The following is an 18,440-nucleotide window of genomic DNA, read 5'->3' as shown; positions in this document are numbered from 1 at the left end:
TGGAATCAATATTAGATATAAGCCTCACTTTAATCTAAATTTAACCAAAAATGCATGAAATTCAGTAATTTTTAAAACATATTGGAATGATGTTTAAAAATATACATTCCTATTAAATCAGAATCTCTGAGGTTGTGAACTGGGTGACTCTATATTAAATGTGCTTATCATTTACTCAGTTGATTATGATACTAATAAGCCATGGGCATGTAAAAATACCTTTATTTCAAACTCGGTGATAACTCTAGATGTAATTTTGTTATGTAACTTGGACAAAACTCACTATACTTTGGGCAGCACCAAGGATAATGCTTTTTATTCTTTTTTAAAAAAAATACCTATTAGTCATTTCAGCTCTTTTGGATTCTTTCACTATTCTGGCAGCACCGATTGATGAATGAACTCCAGTTTACGCTAAATAATGCTCACTTTACAGACTAATATATTTTATAGCAACTGTATTACTTATCCCTAAATTATCAGATTCTGTAATTCTCCAATAACCTTGTACCCCAAAAAAGAATAAAATAATAATTCAAAATCTATATATTATTATCTTGAACATCATTGCTTATGATACAAATTTTAAACAAGTACTAGTCACTAGATTTAGGCAGACATAGTTAAACAGCAAAAAAATTAGAGATAGTGTTTTGTGATAGTAGGAGACAGTAAATATGGAATCCAGGGCTTTGGAATGACAGAAGAATTTAACAGTCCCACTTAACCCAAGGAAGACTATGAAAACCATTAAACTACATCCTATGAAGGCGCACACAGTGACTCGTAGAAAGCACTTGTAGAATCCTTGACAATGATAGGAGATAAACACCTCTAGCACATCATAAATTTCTAAAATGAAAACCAAGAACAGTGATTGTTGGAAGTATTAGGAAAATTATTCAATCAATTTAAAGACTGAGCTTTAGATCATTTAAAACAGATCTGAGAAGTCTTTGCATTGTTCTTTCATTCTGATGCCAGATTATGACTTGTATGATGTGTGGTGAAGAATATGGTCAAGAACAGATAACTACCCTAATATGGATTATACAAAAAGATATTGTTGAGAGAGAATTCGTATGTCAATTATCGCATTTTAACTAATATATTCTACCTTCCTTACAGCCCCTGGACTTAGCCAGCTCTGCATATCACATGATCATGAATTTTCAGCTAGAGATGATAGACTTTTAATTCATTGTTTAGCCAGAAATAAATGTGCTCTTTCCTTTGATTTTTGAATTAAGAGGTACATGAACTGGTGAACTGGTGTCCACTCAGAAGCAAGATAAAAAAAAAAATAATAATAATAATAATAAAAATATGTATTGGATGTAACTGATTAATGTTAATTGACCAGTATTAGTGCATGGGTGCATAAACTCCTGCTACCCAGCTGTAGCCAGAAATGTCAACATCTGTTCCCCTTGTAATTTCAGAATATTCAGAATTTCTTGAATTTCTATAAGGTATACCTTCACCCTTAAAATATCCTATTCTCTCTTATTTTACCTAGTTTGAGTGGATTTCTCTTCCTTGAAATGTAATAAATTATATTTCAAGAAATGATATATTAGTACTTTCTTCTCTTTCTCTCTTTCTCATACCATCTACATATAAATGAGAAATCAAACAGGAAATGAAATGTTCACTTATTAGCAAGGTGAATTAAGTGTTAAATGTATGTATGATATCTGAAGAGAAAATAATCAGAAATTATCATTGTCTTCCCTGTAGGACTCTCTCTTGTTAATTGTACTAAGAAAAACTTCAGTGCTACGGTCTAAGCTACATCCACCAAGGGAATCAAATCTTTTTTAGTATTTTATGATTTCCCTGCACAACCTTTCATCATGACTGTCATGTGAACTTTAAACATTTGTATACAAGATTTTAATTACTCTAACACTTTAAAAAGACTGCTTTATTTGTATTTTTTTTCTTTTTCAACATCTTACCTATTGTCAGAATAAAATTTAAAATAGTCAACTAAATGGAATTTAAAGCATATAAGACAATCGTGAGCATGCACAGGAAACCATTGTAGCTCACACTGCACCTTGATATCGGGATGAAAATAAAACTGCTTTGCTCGTTGTTGTTGCTAATTCAGGAAATAGCATTTATAGAAACTTTGAGGGAACAGCTGTGATTTACCAAAAATGACTCATTTGTTAATGCTGTAATAAATTACATTCATTGACTTCATTGAACCCATGAAATATAAAATGAGATGGTATTTTGGGTCTCAAAGTATAAAGCCAAGTCTGAATGAAGTCAGCTGTAATTTACGGTTGCCCTGTACGGAATTTTGAAGGTTGAGAAGTAAAGATTTCAGGAGCCTGACCCTTTCACTTAGTTATGATTCTCTAGAGCTACTTTTTTGTAAAATAAAGACAGTTGTAATAGTCATCTTATAGAATTATTGTAAATATTTAAATGAAATAAAATAAACAAACATTTTGCATATTGTTTGATAACAAATGACCCAAAAAGCAAATATACTTTAATTTAAAACTCACATGAAGTTAGCTAGAGGACAGAATACAGTACACAAAATTAGTTAATATCTTTGATCAAGTAATAGCTTTTCATTGGGAGGCTGAGGTGAAATTATTGAATTCCTTCCAAAAAAAATTCAGAGATCTTAGTCAAATTTAAATCATTATTCTAGGCACTTATTGAAACTTAACTACAGATAAAATCTTATCTATATGATTCTTATCATTGCAATAAGTATATAATTCTGTGTACCTTGCATAAATTACAGAAATGAGTCTCTTACTCAGGCCCTATACTAAGTAAACACTCTGTCCAATGGCAGCTTTAGAACTGGCTGAGAGAATATGGAAAATTTAAATGGCTTCTCAAACCTCAATTACAGAGTCAGGGAAAGAATGAGATCCCTGGGCTGGACCACATGAAGCAGTGGCAAAAGCAGAGCCAGAATCAAGTCCTGAGGGTAGATAGGAAAAGAGGAAAGAAGAATAGAGCCTAATAAAAAATGTTTCACGCACCATCTGAGAATAAATCGAAAACACTACCAAATAGGAAATTAAAATGTATTTTGTACCATTCTATTAATTCTAAGTTCATCATCTGTGTTCAAGCTCTTAATGGACCAGGAATAGCACCTTTAAGGTGCAGGTAAATTTTGGATATAATCTCTAGGATATACCTTTATGGGGGGCAAAGTACAATTAGGGTCGAGGTTACCTAGTCAATTTTCTACATCGTAGGCTATGAACCTATATATCAAGCAAAAGATGCCTATCATCAGGAGTAGAAGTCTAAACTCTTTTGCCCATTGCATCCTGGTATCAGAATCTCCAAAGAAAACACAACATGGCCAATGAAGTGTTCCAGATCCCAGGCTTTGTTGATTGTGCAATCCCAGGGTGGGTAGCATGTCATTTGATGGGTGCTTTCCCAACGCCATAGTTTTCATTCCTCAGGAAAATGAAGCTTTAATAGAGACACAGTCTCTAAGTTAAGGAGTAACATATAATGGGAGTGGAATAAAACTAGGCTTTTGTATGTATGTTTTTAAGGAGGAAATATTTTCTTACCTTTTTAATATCACCAGATAAGAAAAAATGAGGAGAAAAAATTAGATTCAGTTTTAGAAATACAGTTTGATATTTTAAAAAGTAAATTTACCAGGTTTTTATTTTCTTATAAAATAACATTAAATTTCTGAATAATTGCCTTTAATCTAATCATAGGCTCATAGATAATTTAATCAATGTTGCACTAATAAATAAATTAAAGAACAAAAAAAGACAGAAAGAAAGACAGAAAGAAAGAAAGTTTGTGATCCCTGTAGGAATTACTGGGAATGTTTCAAAAATATCAAGGTATTATTTTGGTAGAGTGTAAACGTGCAAATGTTATCACCGTGTATGGTTATAAGGGTTAAGAATAAGTGTTAAGAATATCTGGTTCATGTTATTTACATGGGATCCAAGGAATTATTGGAATTAGTCAGAATTTATCATTTTTAATATGACCATTGGTTTTACTTTGCCTGAAAGAATCCTTCATTGAGCCAGTGGTCCCAGAGTAATTATTAATAGCATTATCTTTTACTCTCTAATTGTCTCATTCAGATTATTAATTAAACAGTCATCATTAATCATATGAGACCTGATACTTGGGATTCAGAAAAAGCCAAACTAGCTTCAAAATCAGTAGAATTTCCCATTCCATTCCAATTCCACCTAGTGGAACTGCTGAAGATAAACTGGTTTAAAAGGCATGAGCCATTGCATCCAGGTGTTGTTTTCTAACCATTTTGTGTGAAATGACCCACAGTGAGCTGGCTTGGGGTTCAATGCTGGCCTGGAAGAGATCCATATGATTGTCACTATGTAGCAAGTCCACATGGATTTTTCTTCCTAATTCTTCTTTTCACCAGAAGTAGCAAAGAGAACTTTGGAGACTTGCATTGTTTGTACTTACTGACCTTTTAAAAAAATGAGTTATTGTTTATAAAATATTATTCTTGCTAGTTTTTTATCGTTTGGAGAGTTCTAGAATGCTTTAAAACTATGTTTAGAAGAATAAAGGAAAATGCAGGTTAGTGATCATAAATTCAGCCAGACAGGCAATGTACTGAAAGGTAAAAAAAAGGTCAGCAGTGAAATGAAAAAGTACATTTAAGCTGCAGGTAACTTATGGATACAATTGTTAGCATAAATCTATCATCTATTTATTTTTCTATCTTTCTATCTATCTATCATCTATCTATCTATCTATCTATCTATCTATCTATCTATCTATCTATCTATCTTTGGTAGGGCTACTATTGGAAACAAAGCTATTTAGACCATATATCATTTTCTACATTACCACAGGCAATTAAGTTATATTTTTTATTTCTCAGAACAATGATACTTTATTTAATACTCACACAAATCTAACACTCAAGCTTAATATCAGGCAACCAAGTAGACATGTTGTATTTGATTCAAACCTTTGAGTTTAACAAGACAAATGCAATGTGTAAACCTCCCAGAAACTAAAAAGAGAGTACTTTCACGTTTAGCCCTCCTAATGTAGAAGGTAAGGAGGATACAATTCATTTGTCCTCAAAGTTTGCTATAATGATTCCTTAGAATTACAAATGGATAGATGAACTTTGGAACTGACAAATAAGCTAGGGTTAATGAACTAATTACATTACTTTTTATTATGAAACTAAAAACAAGTTATTTGGTCAATTAGAGCCCAGAATCTTCACATTAAAATAGGGATGGGAATTTTTTATTAATTTATTAATAACTATTGGTTTCTGCTATGTGTCAATTACCATAGCACTGACTATAAATTGACCCAAATGAAGATAGTTTCTGCCCTCATGAAGCTTACAAACTAGTGTATATTCAATTATTCCATCATCAAAAACAGAATAGTATCTATCCATGAGTTTATTTCTAGAACTAAGTGAGATCATTTATATAAAGTTCCTAGCCTAGCGCCTGGAATAATGTAAAAAGTTATTACTTGTCATATTGCAAAAGAAATAAGTGGGATAATTGAGTCAAAAACTGCTATAGCAGAAATAGAAATAGAATTTATATATTTCCTATCTATTGTCCATCAGTAGTATCACACTAATGCAGGTTTGATTTCCCTGAACTTGGGGAGAAATGACTTACTGCATTACTATCTTCTATGAATTAAGCAGGAGTGTACATTTCATGAAAGACAACCAGCTACTATTCCTGGCTGGCATCTTGTTGTTGAATATCTGATTGATTGTTATTTTCCTTTTCATAAGTTATGAGACATATAGTCTTTTTGGTTTCTTGTTCATAAATATAGAAATTTAACACAGGGACCTGTGGGTTAATTATATTAGTCAAAATAGTATTGTAGCAAAAACATAAGGGCATGCATTTAAATAGGTTCTTTTAACATCACCATTTGTTGGCCCTTCAAATGTTATAATTCCATGAAGAGTATGTCTAAGCTATGAATAGAGATATATCATGGCATATTTGTATACATATGATAACTATAGATATCTCTAAACACTACTTTAAATAGATAAGTAAATTTTAAAAATATTTATTAATCAAAATTGAAATTAAAAAAATAAATGTTTTTAAATTTAATATGATGACACTCATATAAAGATCTCTTCTGAAAATGTATTTATGAAAAAGTATGAGCAAGCTTCACTTGATGCTTTCAAATTTTGATATCAAAATGTGTAGTTTCAAGTTATTCTCTTGAAAAGCAGGCAATATGAAAGTACTATTCTTCACCAGTAACATTTCACTCTGAGAGACTAAAAGATGAATGTTTCATATAATAATCTTCAGAGGAAGATAAAAATTATGTCTCATTATGATGCCACACTGAATTTTCTTAAAAAAAACCCACTTCTAGGAAAAAAAAAAATATATATATATGTATATATATATACACACATACATATATATATACATATATATGTATGTGTGTATATATATATATATGTACATTAGACAACAGAAATAATCATCTAGAAAAGGAGAAAAAAATTAAGCAACCAAGTATTGAATATTCTAGCCTGGATTTGAGGTGAAAATTATGTTTTGACTGTAGCTTTTCTCTAATTCCTTTTGATTCTTGAATCCTACTTTTATCATGCACAAAACAATCAAGTAGGGATATTTACATGATTCTCAGAGTTAGTAATATATATATAGATCCCTCTGTGTTGAGAGATAATTCTCCAGGAGTCTGGTGCATATCTTCTGAGCAGAGAACATTGACAGCTTTGTTCAGAGATGTTTGCCTAACAGCTTTGGAAATATAAAGATTGTGATTTCTGGAGATACTTAGACCTGTCTCTCCCTGAACACATTCTAGGTTAATAAAGCTAGAGGTATCTCCTTCCCCTCTTCAGAGATATTAAAGGATAAGATATTTCCCTATCCAGAAGAGAGGAGAGGAAAGAAGAGGAGAAGAAAAGAGAGATTTATCAGAAACACCTATATAAAAGCAGAATCTCAAAATCTTGGAGTCCCTAAGACACAGTGGATCCACTGTGTACAACATCTACTTGGCCTGTCTGCACATCAGCCTCATGACAATGGAGGGACACAGGATATTGATGGTAACATAAAGTTTATGCTGTCTGCTATACCACGGATAATAAAACCATTTGGGCTAATTGCCTCCTTACCAGTTAAATCTACGGAAGTGGGATAAATCGTCTAGCAGCTGCTCTTGTTACTGCTGTTTGGGAACTGCTTGATCACCTGATACTTTGAAGGTATGTTAAAATCACATGAGCTGAATTTTCAAAATATACATGCTCCCCAGTGTTCATGTATCTCCTGTACCTCTTTGAAGGTTGGCCTTAAGAAGCCACTCTTACTGATGAGAGATGTCTTATTTTTCAGGTGTGTTAGATAAATAGGTTAAAAACAATGGGGAACAAGAACTACAGAAACTAGTTAATGGAACTCATTTATTAAAAAAAATAGACACAGGTGCAAAATTGAGTCTTCTGTACTCAAGAGCCACTGTCTTATGGGAAAAGGGAAATGAGTTTACAATATGCGTAGATAAAAAGATAGATCTATAAATATATATGTATGTGTATAAATAAATACATTAAAAATATCAGAAGAATTCATTAGATGTTATTTGTATGTACGGTGAATGAAAAAGAAGAGGAGGGTGAATGAAGATGTATATAAAGGAAGAATAATTAATATCCTGGGTTTAGTTTGTGGAGTCAGAAAAGACTTCTTAGAGGAAGTAACCTTTTATCTGTCTCTTAGATGAAGGGGTTCAAAATAGAATCAGCGGTGGTGAGAGTAAGGACCAAAAAAATAGTTGAATCTGTTTGAGCCAAAAATCAAGAATGCCCTACTCTGAGAACTGTAAGTATTTTGGTATGACTTTGTAAAATAGGAAAAGGAGTATTATTATTTTTGTTGTTGTTAATTTTCTTTTCTTTTCTTTTTTTTTTTATGCCTACAGCGCCTAGTCTTATAGGTGGTCTCCCATCCAAGTACTAACCAGGCCCGACGCTGTTTAGTTTCTGAGATTAGATAGGATAGGGCGCATTCAAGGTAGCATGGCTGTAGATGGAGTATTATTAATCTAAAGGCAGAGACTAATAATGTAACTGTTTGAAAAAGGAGCAGTGAATTTGGGCATTAATCTACAAAGCATTTGTAATGAAAGGGTGTAATGAGAAAGTACACATTCTGAGACCAGATCTAGGTATTCAGAGGCAGAAACAATATTAATTGAAAGGTACAGTGTACACATGTATTATGGGTATTGTGTTTAAGTCGACACAAATCTGCAATGTGGTACCATAACCATTTTGTAGAGATAAGAAAACTTATACAAAATGAGATTAAGTAAGGCAAAACTGGAATTCAATTTCTAGAGTATGTTTCTTGGCACTATACTCTCTACTTTGCCCCTCTGGTACAGAGTGCTTCCTGTGTGCCAGTACTGTGGAGAGAATGGATCAGAGGCAGACAGAAACCAACCTCAATAGTTCAGAGAAGATGTGATAGAAACTTGTAGAACAGAACTTGCAGTTATATAGATATAAAATAAAGATAAAGAAAATTGGTTAGGATAACTTTCAGGTTTAGGAATTATGTAGTTTTTAGCTCTATCATTCTAAGATGTGAAAACTAGACCTTTTTAGGAAAAAAAAAGTCAAAATTCAAAAGAAAATAGGGTATACTTTATGGCTGACTGATGGCAAATATATGTCACTGCTATTGTAGTTTTCCAAGCCCATGAGATGGCATGGTAATCTGTCAGAGCATCCCTTCTACATCTTAATCCTTTATAGCGGCTTCATTTGCATTACCAAATTTTATGTTCATAAGGTCCAGAGAGATATATACCATTATTTCCATTTTACAGATAAGAGAATTGATGCTTAGAAAGGTAAAATAATTTGCCCAGGTAATCTACATAGAAAATGTCAAACCTGGCATCCACACCTATATAATCCACCTCTAGAGTGGGCATGCTCTGGCATGAAATAATATTGCCTCAAAAGAGGATCAAAAAATTAAATAAAAAGTAAATAAATTGGTGGATTAGCAACATTTAATATTAGTATATCTAAATATACTTGTTTCTAACTCACTTATTAAGCAAGAGATCTCAATTTAGCCTAGTCTCAGGGCATGAAATTCTGCAACTTTGCAATGGTAATGAAGGACATTTCTTTCAGGCACAAACCAGCAGCAGCTAATGAAATTTCAATAATCCTATATGACCATAATAAAAATACTTCTGTGCCATATTTGTGTTCCAGTTGGTCTGCTACTTTAATAATACATATGCCCTGTGGTCAAAATCAGAACAAAATAGCATGTTGTGAAAGTTTCTTATTTTGCAAAGCTTTAAAACAAGACAAGAAGATAAGAATAAACATATAAAGCATGTAGAGAACCTCCATGTAAAAGGAAATTTATAAATCTCATTAGACTGGAAAAATACTTTCACAGTAAACCTAACTGAATAACATATGAATATTATAACTGCCTCAAATGGAACAGCTTGTTGGCCAGCTATGCAAAATCATCAGGTTCATTTCAGTGTGTAGCTTTTGTTCCTTGTCTTGAAATAAGCATGAACCAGATGGGATATAACTGTCCGTGAGGCCTGTAGAGTTTATATCCTACTGAACTACTATTGAATTTTTCTCTCCTTTCTTTTTGTGGATTGCCAATACATGAAATTTCTTCAGGCATTCCAATTTCTTAAGATAGCTTATACTATTTTAAAGCCAAAACTTAAGTAAAACTCTAAAAAAATCTCAACCGGCAATGACGTTTTTAGTTTTGTATATGAAATTATTATGTATTTACCAATAGAAACAGAATAAATTACCTTCTAAATATGTAGTCACATCCACTAGTTAAGAGAATGTAGTATTATGTCCCTCAAATACATAAATATATATTTTATACATATAATTTTAAAATAAATTCATATATATGATTTTTAAGGTTTATATGTATAAATATGTAATCAATTTCACACAGTAAACAAAATAAAACAAAAAAGTATCTAGATTGAACATGATTTCAAAGTTAACAAGTACTTATAAATCTTATTAACTGTGGGGATCGTCATAGGGACTTCTTGGTATCAAAACAGATAAAGATACGGAAAAGCAAATCTTTACAATACAAATTAATGTCTTAAGTACAATATAAAAAAAATAATTCAACCAGGAAAACAGAAGAATGAAATGATGGTCTCAATGGAATTTTTGTTCCTGTAGAATTCCAAGCCAAAGACATTTCTTCACTAGAAAGGAGATTTGAGATTATTTCAAACTAAGCCAGAGGAAGGATTGATTGCCCACTGAGACAACACAAAAAAATAATAAATAATTTCTCTGTTGGATATTTTCTAATTATAACAGAAAGATTCAGAGAATGCAATACTTCCTTATATCCCTAAAAAAAAAAAAAGTTAAACTCATTACAACACCCACTTTGTCCATTATATCTCAATAGAGAACACAGCTATGCTTTACTTTTCATAAATGATGAATATTCCAACTCTGTAAGACAATATTTATGAGTGCTAAAGGCAAATCGCCCTTGCTCACAACAGGTATTTTACCAAAGAGAAGGTATATGTGACTGAGGCTCTTTAAAATTATGCTATTGTCATATGTGTGTATAGGAATATCCTCTAAAGAAGATTTGTGATGCCTTTCATGAAAAATTCTGTGATTATCCTGTAAATCTGTGTGATATTCAGTATTTTACTGTGTAAAGAGTTCCTAAGATCATCCTTGGGCTCAGTGATAAACTAGAATGAGTCAAATGCCCTGTAGTCATAGTTATTGTTTAATACAACAGAAGGATAGAGTTTAAAGTCAGCAAAGGAGAAAGGTACATGAGCAAAGTGCAGGAGAAATCAGGTGAAAATTTTTGTTTTCCTCGCAGTGGAGTTGCACAGAGATATACTTAATTCTCCCAGCAGTAATGTGTGACAACACGTGTGAAGTCTTGCCAGCTAAGGATCAACCCACATGACTGGCCTCAGTTACTCAGACTGCAGCCCTCCCCCAGTCTTCCAAGCAAAAACCTACCTTCACCATAAACCACATTGTTAGGATAAATGATAAACAGCAGAGTAATCCAAGGCCTCAAGCTTACAAAAACAATCTTATCAGGCAAAATATCCCAAGGGCTAGTCCTGAAGATGGCCTATTATTAGAATGCTTAGAATTCAGCAACCCAAGTCTGCTGAGTTAACTCTTTCCTGCCTTCTTATACTTCATTGGCCTTAATTCCTTTGCAGTAAATACATATAGTAATGATATTTATGTTATCTACCCCAGAAGTTATTTTGAGAAATAATTTTGATTATCCATGTTTAAATTCCAAACATACCTTTAGATATCATTGTTACCATATAGATTATAGGTAATTAGTCAATAAAAATCAAGTAAGAAATATGATTTCCTTAAGCCATATAGAGGATATTATGCTGATATTCAAAAAGTAACTCCGTTTTTCTAGTTGAAAATAAAATTCTGCTTGAGAATGGTCATTGTTTGCAGTATATATTATCCAATTATAAAAGTATCAGCCTGATATTAATTTTCCCAATATACAATTAAACGATATATACATTGAACTAATGTTACAATATGGTATTGTATATGTAAATGCATACTGCATATGGAGAAATGATAAGCAAAAGAGGTTTCCATCTTTGATGCAACTTTGTTAGGTCTGTTTGGGATTGTGGATCTGAGAGTTTACCCTAGAAATGTTCCTAGAGTGTTTTTCTTCAGTCCTCAAAAAACTTGTGTGAGTGAGATCTCTTGGTAAATCCTTTTCTAGTGTAATTAGAGATTATTGCTTTGTAGTACAAAGGGAGAAAAGAATAGAACGCGGAAGAACACTCAAATGGTGGCAACATAGAGCTACTGTATTGAGTTCCAATTTTACCACTCATTCTCATTTTTAGGCAACCTTTTCCTCCTATGTCTCTTTTCTCATTTCTAGTAACAGTACCTAACATGAAGCATCTTTTAAAGATAATGCATGTTAAGCCTCACAATATCACCCAACAATAATTAAAGCTATTGGTGCTGTTGGTAACATGACATCACTCAGTTACCCAATTTCTGAATTATATCTCACAGATAAAAGTAAACATTTAAGCTTAGAAAGAAAAAAAGTTGTTCTTTAAACATTAAGCATAAATTACTCATTATATAATTATAGTGTATAGTTGAAGTTGTTAGAATATTGAAATAAATATACATAGATTTATTTTTCTTCCTAAGGCTCTGTATTGTATGCCTCATTTTTTTGAGGCTGGCATGTTACTTATCATTAAAAAAATGGTTATACTAGGTTAGATGATTAGCATTTTGCAGCATTTGCTTTAGTAATTCCAGGATGAGGTGCATCCTGGAATAGTCCAAAAGAAAATACAAAATTCATCATTGATCCTTAAAATTATTTTGTCAGTAAACTTTTCTTAAGTATCCAAGGATGCAATAAGAATTATTAATTAAATATTTTTCTAGCTGTCTTAAAATATAATTTACTAAAGTACTAATGCATAAAAATCAGAAACATATTTTCAATGGGCTAAATGAGATGGGACTGAACTAAATTTTTGATAAAGGCTGTTCAAATGCTGATAGTCTAAAAGTCCATAATACCGTGAAACAAACAGAAAAAATGGATAAAGTTAATTAGGAACAGTTCCTGGTGAGTTTTGGGTTGGATATAAAGGAAAGGAGAGAAGCAGTAAGGCTAGCCAGCTGGAAAGAAAAGAAGCTACATATGGTAACCTGTCAAAGTAAGCATTTACATATAAAACCAGCCTCTGTCTCCTGAAGTCATATTATGCAAATGCATAGGTGTCCCTCTCTTAATAAAATATAAATATTGAATTAGTTATTTCTGCTGCTCTAGTAAGTACTTTCATCATGTTCGTAAAAGTTGCTTAGTACTCATCACTTCTTTGCTTTACTGACATTTCAGTGTGAATGCAATCGTTTCATGGTTCACTCCTGGTTGCTTCACCCTGGCAGCGAACATTTGCACATTAACCAATGATAACACGCGCTGTCGCTATCCAACTTGTACATTCAGACTGTGAAATGCTATCGTATTATCGTTTTCTTTTATGCCACACTAATAAGCAATGTGAAGCATCAGCCTTTGAAGAGGCTTTGTTTGTTTGTTCCAGGACTCTATTTCAGACTATTAAGGTTGTATGTAAAAAACCGGCAAGTTTTCTTATGATAAAAGAAGTTGAATGAGGCCTGCCCTTTCAAGAGTCCTTCATAGATATGCTTAACATATGTGATTTCCTAATCGTGCAGAATTAGTTTGAAATATTTCTGTATAAATGTCTAAATAACATATGTGAAGCAGCAGTAGTAATTCACTGAATAAAAACATCAAAGAAAAAGCAAATATTTAAGTGAATTTCAGGTAAGCACACCAATACAAATAAAAGCATTATTTCACTTGTCTCTTTAGATGAATCATCTCATTTACTCAAGTAATACAATGAGAATAAAGAATACTAAAACACTTTAACTCAGAATTTACACTTAAGAGGAAAAAATCTATCAGAAATTATGAAATTAGTAAAAATCAGTAAATATAATGATAATCTTATGTAGTCTATACTTTCTCCAAAGGAACTATAAATTCTAATTCTACATATTATAAAAATGGTATATCTACCCTGAAAAATATAAAATTTATACATATAGGAATCAAAATAATTTGGATGGTAGATACAACACTGATAGCAGGATACTGATTATCACCTTAGAGTTCCTGTTTCAGAAAATGCTGTATCATTTCAGAACATATGACAATTTAGAGCTAGAAGTCTTAGAAAAAACAATAGCTCTTCTAGAACCATTAGAGAAATGAGGTCACAGGGCAAAACACTGTCCTTAAAATTGAACAGACATACAGATACAGAAAATCACACCTGATTGGAGTAGAAACCCATGAGGAGAAACCTCTATAGAAAACAGTGCTAGGGTAGGAACACTTACACTTAATTGATGACTAGCTGGAGGCTCAGTATGGACAACTGAGAATAAATTCTCCAAAAGACTCATTCCTAGGGGAGGCAGGGAGGCCATACTTTTGCTAGTTTTACCTCCTGGAGATCCGCAAGGTTCTCACAGTGAATATTAAAGAAAAATTCGCTCATGCTTCCTCAAGAGAGTAAAAAGGTACCATATAAGATACACCAGAGCATTGTCTTCTTCTGAATAAGATCTTCTTTCTGGAGAAATTATTTTACCAGAGTCTAACCTGCTGGGATTTTTATCAGAGTCTAAATTACCTGGATGAAGTGAAAGACCCCCACTAGCTATTTTGTCCTATTGAAATGGGTTGGAAGGGCTGAGAACCACTGGTCAAATTCAATGCCAGGGGCACAGGTTTATCAAAAGATTAAGACATAATCATAGGACAATGGAACACTAAAAGTAAACCCTAATATAAACTGTGAACTTGGGGTGATGATTGTAACCAATGTACCGTGGTGGTGGGAGATGTCAGTAGTGGGCGAGGTTGTACATGTGTGAATACAGGGGTTTTATAGGAACACTGCACTTTCCACTCAATTTTGCTTGACTCTGAAACTGCTGAAAAAAATTATTAATTTAAAAAGTGCTTTGACTATACTTCCCTAATGAGATGTATTTGAAGTACAAAAATAACGGCAAGAAATGGCTTAAAATAGATTCAGTAATCATATTCTCAGTGGTAGTGTTGGTATAGCAATTTTTAAGGCTAAGTGTGTATTTTGGGATAAAGAAAATAAATGCTTATGATAATGTGGTTGATAATCAGGAATACCACTATGAGAGAAAGAAGATAAAAATATAATAACATTTGTAAGGTTAAATAGAAATATTATGGCCTTGAAGTATCAGTTTAAACATAAAGCATTTAATCTTTTAAAAATATATGTATTTCCTAATTGCTGAAAGGACCTATAAAGTGACCAACCCAGTAGCAACAAGCCCTCCTAGAATCCAAATTTTAGTCTATAATTATCACTTCCCCATAAATATTTCCTTGGCTAGTTTTATGTGTCAACTTGAATTGACTCTAATATTTAGTTATTCAATCAAGCACTAATCTAGGTGTTGCTATCAGATATTTTGTAAGGAACATATGCAATCACTTGACTTTAAGGAAAGGAGATTGTTTTCTTCTTAATAGTTTGGGTAAGCCTCTTTCAATCAGTTGTAAGGACTAAAGAGTAAAACTGAGATTTCCATGAAAAAAATTTCTACCTGGACTGAAGAAGCATCAACTTTTCCTTATATGTTTCCAGACCGTCATCCTGTCCTCCAGATTTCAGACTTTTTAGAAGCCCCCCAATCAATCACGTAAGCCAATTCCTTACTACTCTCTTTATGTATATGTAAATATGTATATATTTGTTTAAATAAAATATGTTAAAATTAATTTTACCTTTTAAAAACACTTTAATGTGGATAATAGAAAATCTAAAATTACATATGTAGCTTGCATTTTATTTCTAATGGGCATTGTTGATCTTTAGGCTCTCCATTCATCTTCCTTTTTTTCCTGCAAGTTATTTGCTAGAGAAATTAGTTATTTACCTTATATTTTATTTACTGATAAAGATTCATACAGCCTAGATTTTACTGACTGTATCTCTAAGTTTTAGTATATTTTTTCTCATATATTTTATCTTCATTGATAGTTAGAACTTGAGACCTGATGAGATCTAGGTGTAACTTTTTGGGGGCCATGAATACTTCATCATTGTACTTCTATTGGATATCATATAATATTGTGTTATGTATATCTTCACGATGTTAGTAGCCTCTGCTGTTGATTACTTAAATAAATTATCTTATTAGAGCTTGCAGAATGGTGCTAACATAATTTTATAATTGCTTCTTTATTTATTAGTTTGAATGCTTTAAAAATGAACAATATCTACCTATTAATTATGGGGCAGAACAACTGGAGTTCTTCCAGTTTTGACTAAACCGAATTGATTTCCATAATGGCCCAAGAACCCTATCTATGAAACTACTTTCCTACATGTCACAAAAATATTAAAGACAGATTTTAAATGTCCCTGTCAGGGAATTGGCAGCAATAAATTATAGTATATAAGAAACATACCCAGTGAATCTCTATGGTTTGATTTAGACCTATGAAGACCACTTGCAGGTTCAATTATGTAGCATGCAGATAAAGCACAAAGAAGAGCCACGTCTTGAGAGAGAATCCCATTCACATCCCATTAAAGCAATGAAGAAGGCTCTTGAAGAGCAACTAGCATTTCAAGAACTCAGAGTCTGGGGTCCAGGGTATGCATATGAATAGACCAACCCAGCAAGAGGTCATTATCTACAGATTGCCTCAGGCATCCTCTGAGGAGAAGGTGCTTATGAGAGGACATGGTGTCATTTAGTCTGAATTCAGTAATTACAACAATTCATTAGAAAGAGAAATATACCCTCTTCTTGATGGATAAAGAAAATGAAGAGCTTGAAAAATTTATTACTATCTTCAAAAATATTCCAAGTCTCACCATTCCAACATTATCCTTTTTGATTTTAGAGACTTTCTAAACTTCAAAAGTACTCTAGTTCTGAAAATATGAATACTACTTGGAAATATGAAACCTTTTACATGCCAATGTAGAAATAACTTGTATGAACTGAACACCTATTAGGTGTTTTCACAGAAGAACACTGTGTGAAAGAGGGAGGGAGCCATTTCTTTATTAGATAAGCATTTATTGAATACTTCATATGAATCAGTTATTGTGCTATAAAATAAGAATAGAAAAGTAGCAGAAGAAGCTTCTGGATTTGCAATTTATATTTTTGCAGCAGTCCCCAACATTTTTTGCACAGGAACTGGTTTTGTGGAAGATAATATTTCCACAGACCAGGGGTGGGAATGGTTTTGGGGTGATTCAAACATATTACATTTACTGTGCACTTTATTTCTATTATTATTACATTATAATATATAATGAAATAATTATCCAACTCACCATAACGAAGAATCAGATGCACCAGATGCAGTTGTACAAGTGAAGTACATCAACTCACTTGCCACTTTAAAGACTGCCACCAGATGCAGCCTAATTGTCTTTTGCCACTCACTGATAGGGTTTTGATATAAGTCAGCAAGCAATTGATTTATTATGGTCTCTGTGAGTCAAACCTCTCTGCTAATGTTAATCTGTATTTGCAGCCCCTCCCCAGCGCTAGCATTATAGCCTCAGCTCCACCCCAGATCAACAGGCATTAGATTCTCATAAGGAGCATGCAACCTAGATTCTTACATGCACAGTTCACAGTAGGGTTTCTGCTCCTATGAGAATCTAATGCCTGATGATCTGAGGTGGAACTGAGGCAGTGATGCTAGTGATGAGGAGTGGCTGCAAATACAGATGAAGCTTCGCTTATCACTGCCTTTCCCCTCGTGCTGTGTGGCCCAGTTTCTAACAGGCCATGGACTGGTAGGTCCGTGGCCTGTGTTTGGGTGTGATAAATGCAAAACTAGAGATAGAGTCTGGGGCATGCCTGGGGAAATCATCCCAGAAGTGGTCACAGTTGGGTTAAATATTAAAGGATAAGTGAGAATTAGTCCAAAAATTTACTGAGTTATAGAAGGGAAGGAGCATATGTGAAGCATTCTTGCTTGCTTATGAAATAAAAGATGACAGAGCGTAGAAGCTGAGATTGACTTTATTTTACTTTCTTAGTTTTGGCAGGGATTTTTCTGTTACATTTACGTGTCTGGCATATATGGTAAAGTTTGTGAGAAATTAAGTTGGTAAAGACCGGATTACTAAAAAAATTTAGGCATCAAACTTTGAAAGACAAGTGAAAGGATATCAGAATAAAATAAAATCCTATTTACCACTACAGTTAGTGGTGAACTTAGTGCACCTCCACTTTATTCTCCACACACAGCTGTTCTTTTCGCGCTCCATAGTCATCTCTCTGTGGTAGCTCAGACTCAGTCTTGCGTAGCTAAGTAACAGAAAGGCTCCGTTTCAATTTTGGTGGCCTGAATGTATTCCAGGATTCTATTGTATGTGATCTTGTCTTGCCACTTGATGTTAATTATAGCCTGTAGCCCATGTAAATGAAACTGAGATGAAACATGTGATTTCAATTACAGAGCCAAATCTCACAATTTGAAGCTGTCATTGCTAGCACTTCTCTATAAAGTGTGAGCTTTGCCTATATCTGGACTTTGAAAGCTACCTTTAAAAATGCTGATCACAACAAAGAGCAATGTAGTCTGTCATATTTTGCAGTCACGCTAAAGTTTAGTGTTTATCTTCAGTGAGTAATCCACGGGATAAAGGAAGAGAGGAAAGAAGGAAGGAAGGAAGGAAAGAAGGAAGGAAGGAAGGAAGGA

At 33.1% G+C, this 18,440-nt stretch overlaps 1 pseudogene; it reads right to left on the bottom strand.

The window, feature by feature from the left end:
* Positions 1 to 17,174, bottom strand: part of LOC120583225 (60S ribosomal protein L9-like) — a 52,518-nt pseudogene extending 35,344 nt beyond the window's left edge.
* Positions 17,175 to 18,440: the final 1,266 nt, after the last annotated feature.

The sequence above is a fragment of the Pteropus medius genome, unplaced genomic scaffold (genome assembly GCF_902729225.1).
Source record: "Pteropus medius unplaced genomic scaffold, Ma_sr-lr_union100, whole genome shotgun sequence".
Lineage (NCBI taxonomy): Eukaryota > Metazoa > Chordata > Mammalia > Chiroptera > Pteropodidae > Pteropus > Pteropus medius.
Note: the sequence above shows the minus strand (reverse complement) of the source record. Positions and strands in the feature narration are given on the sequence as shown.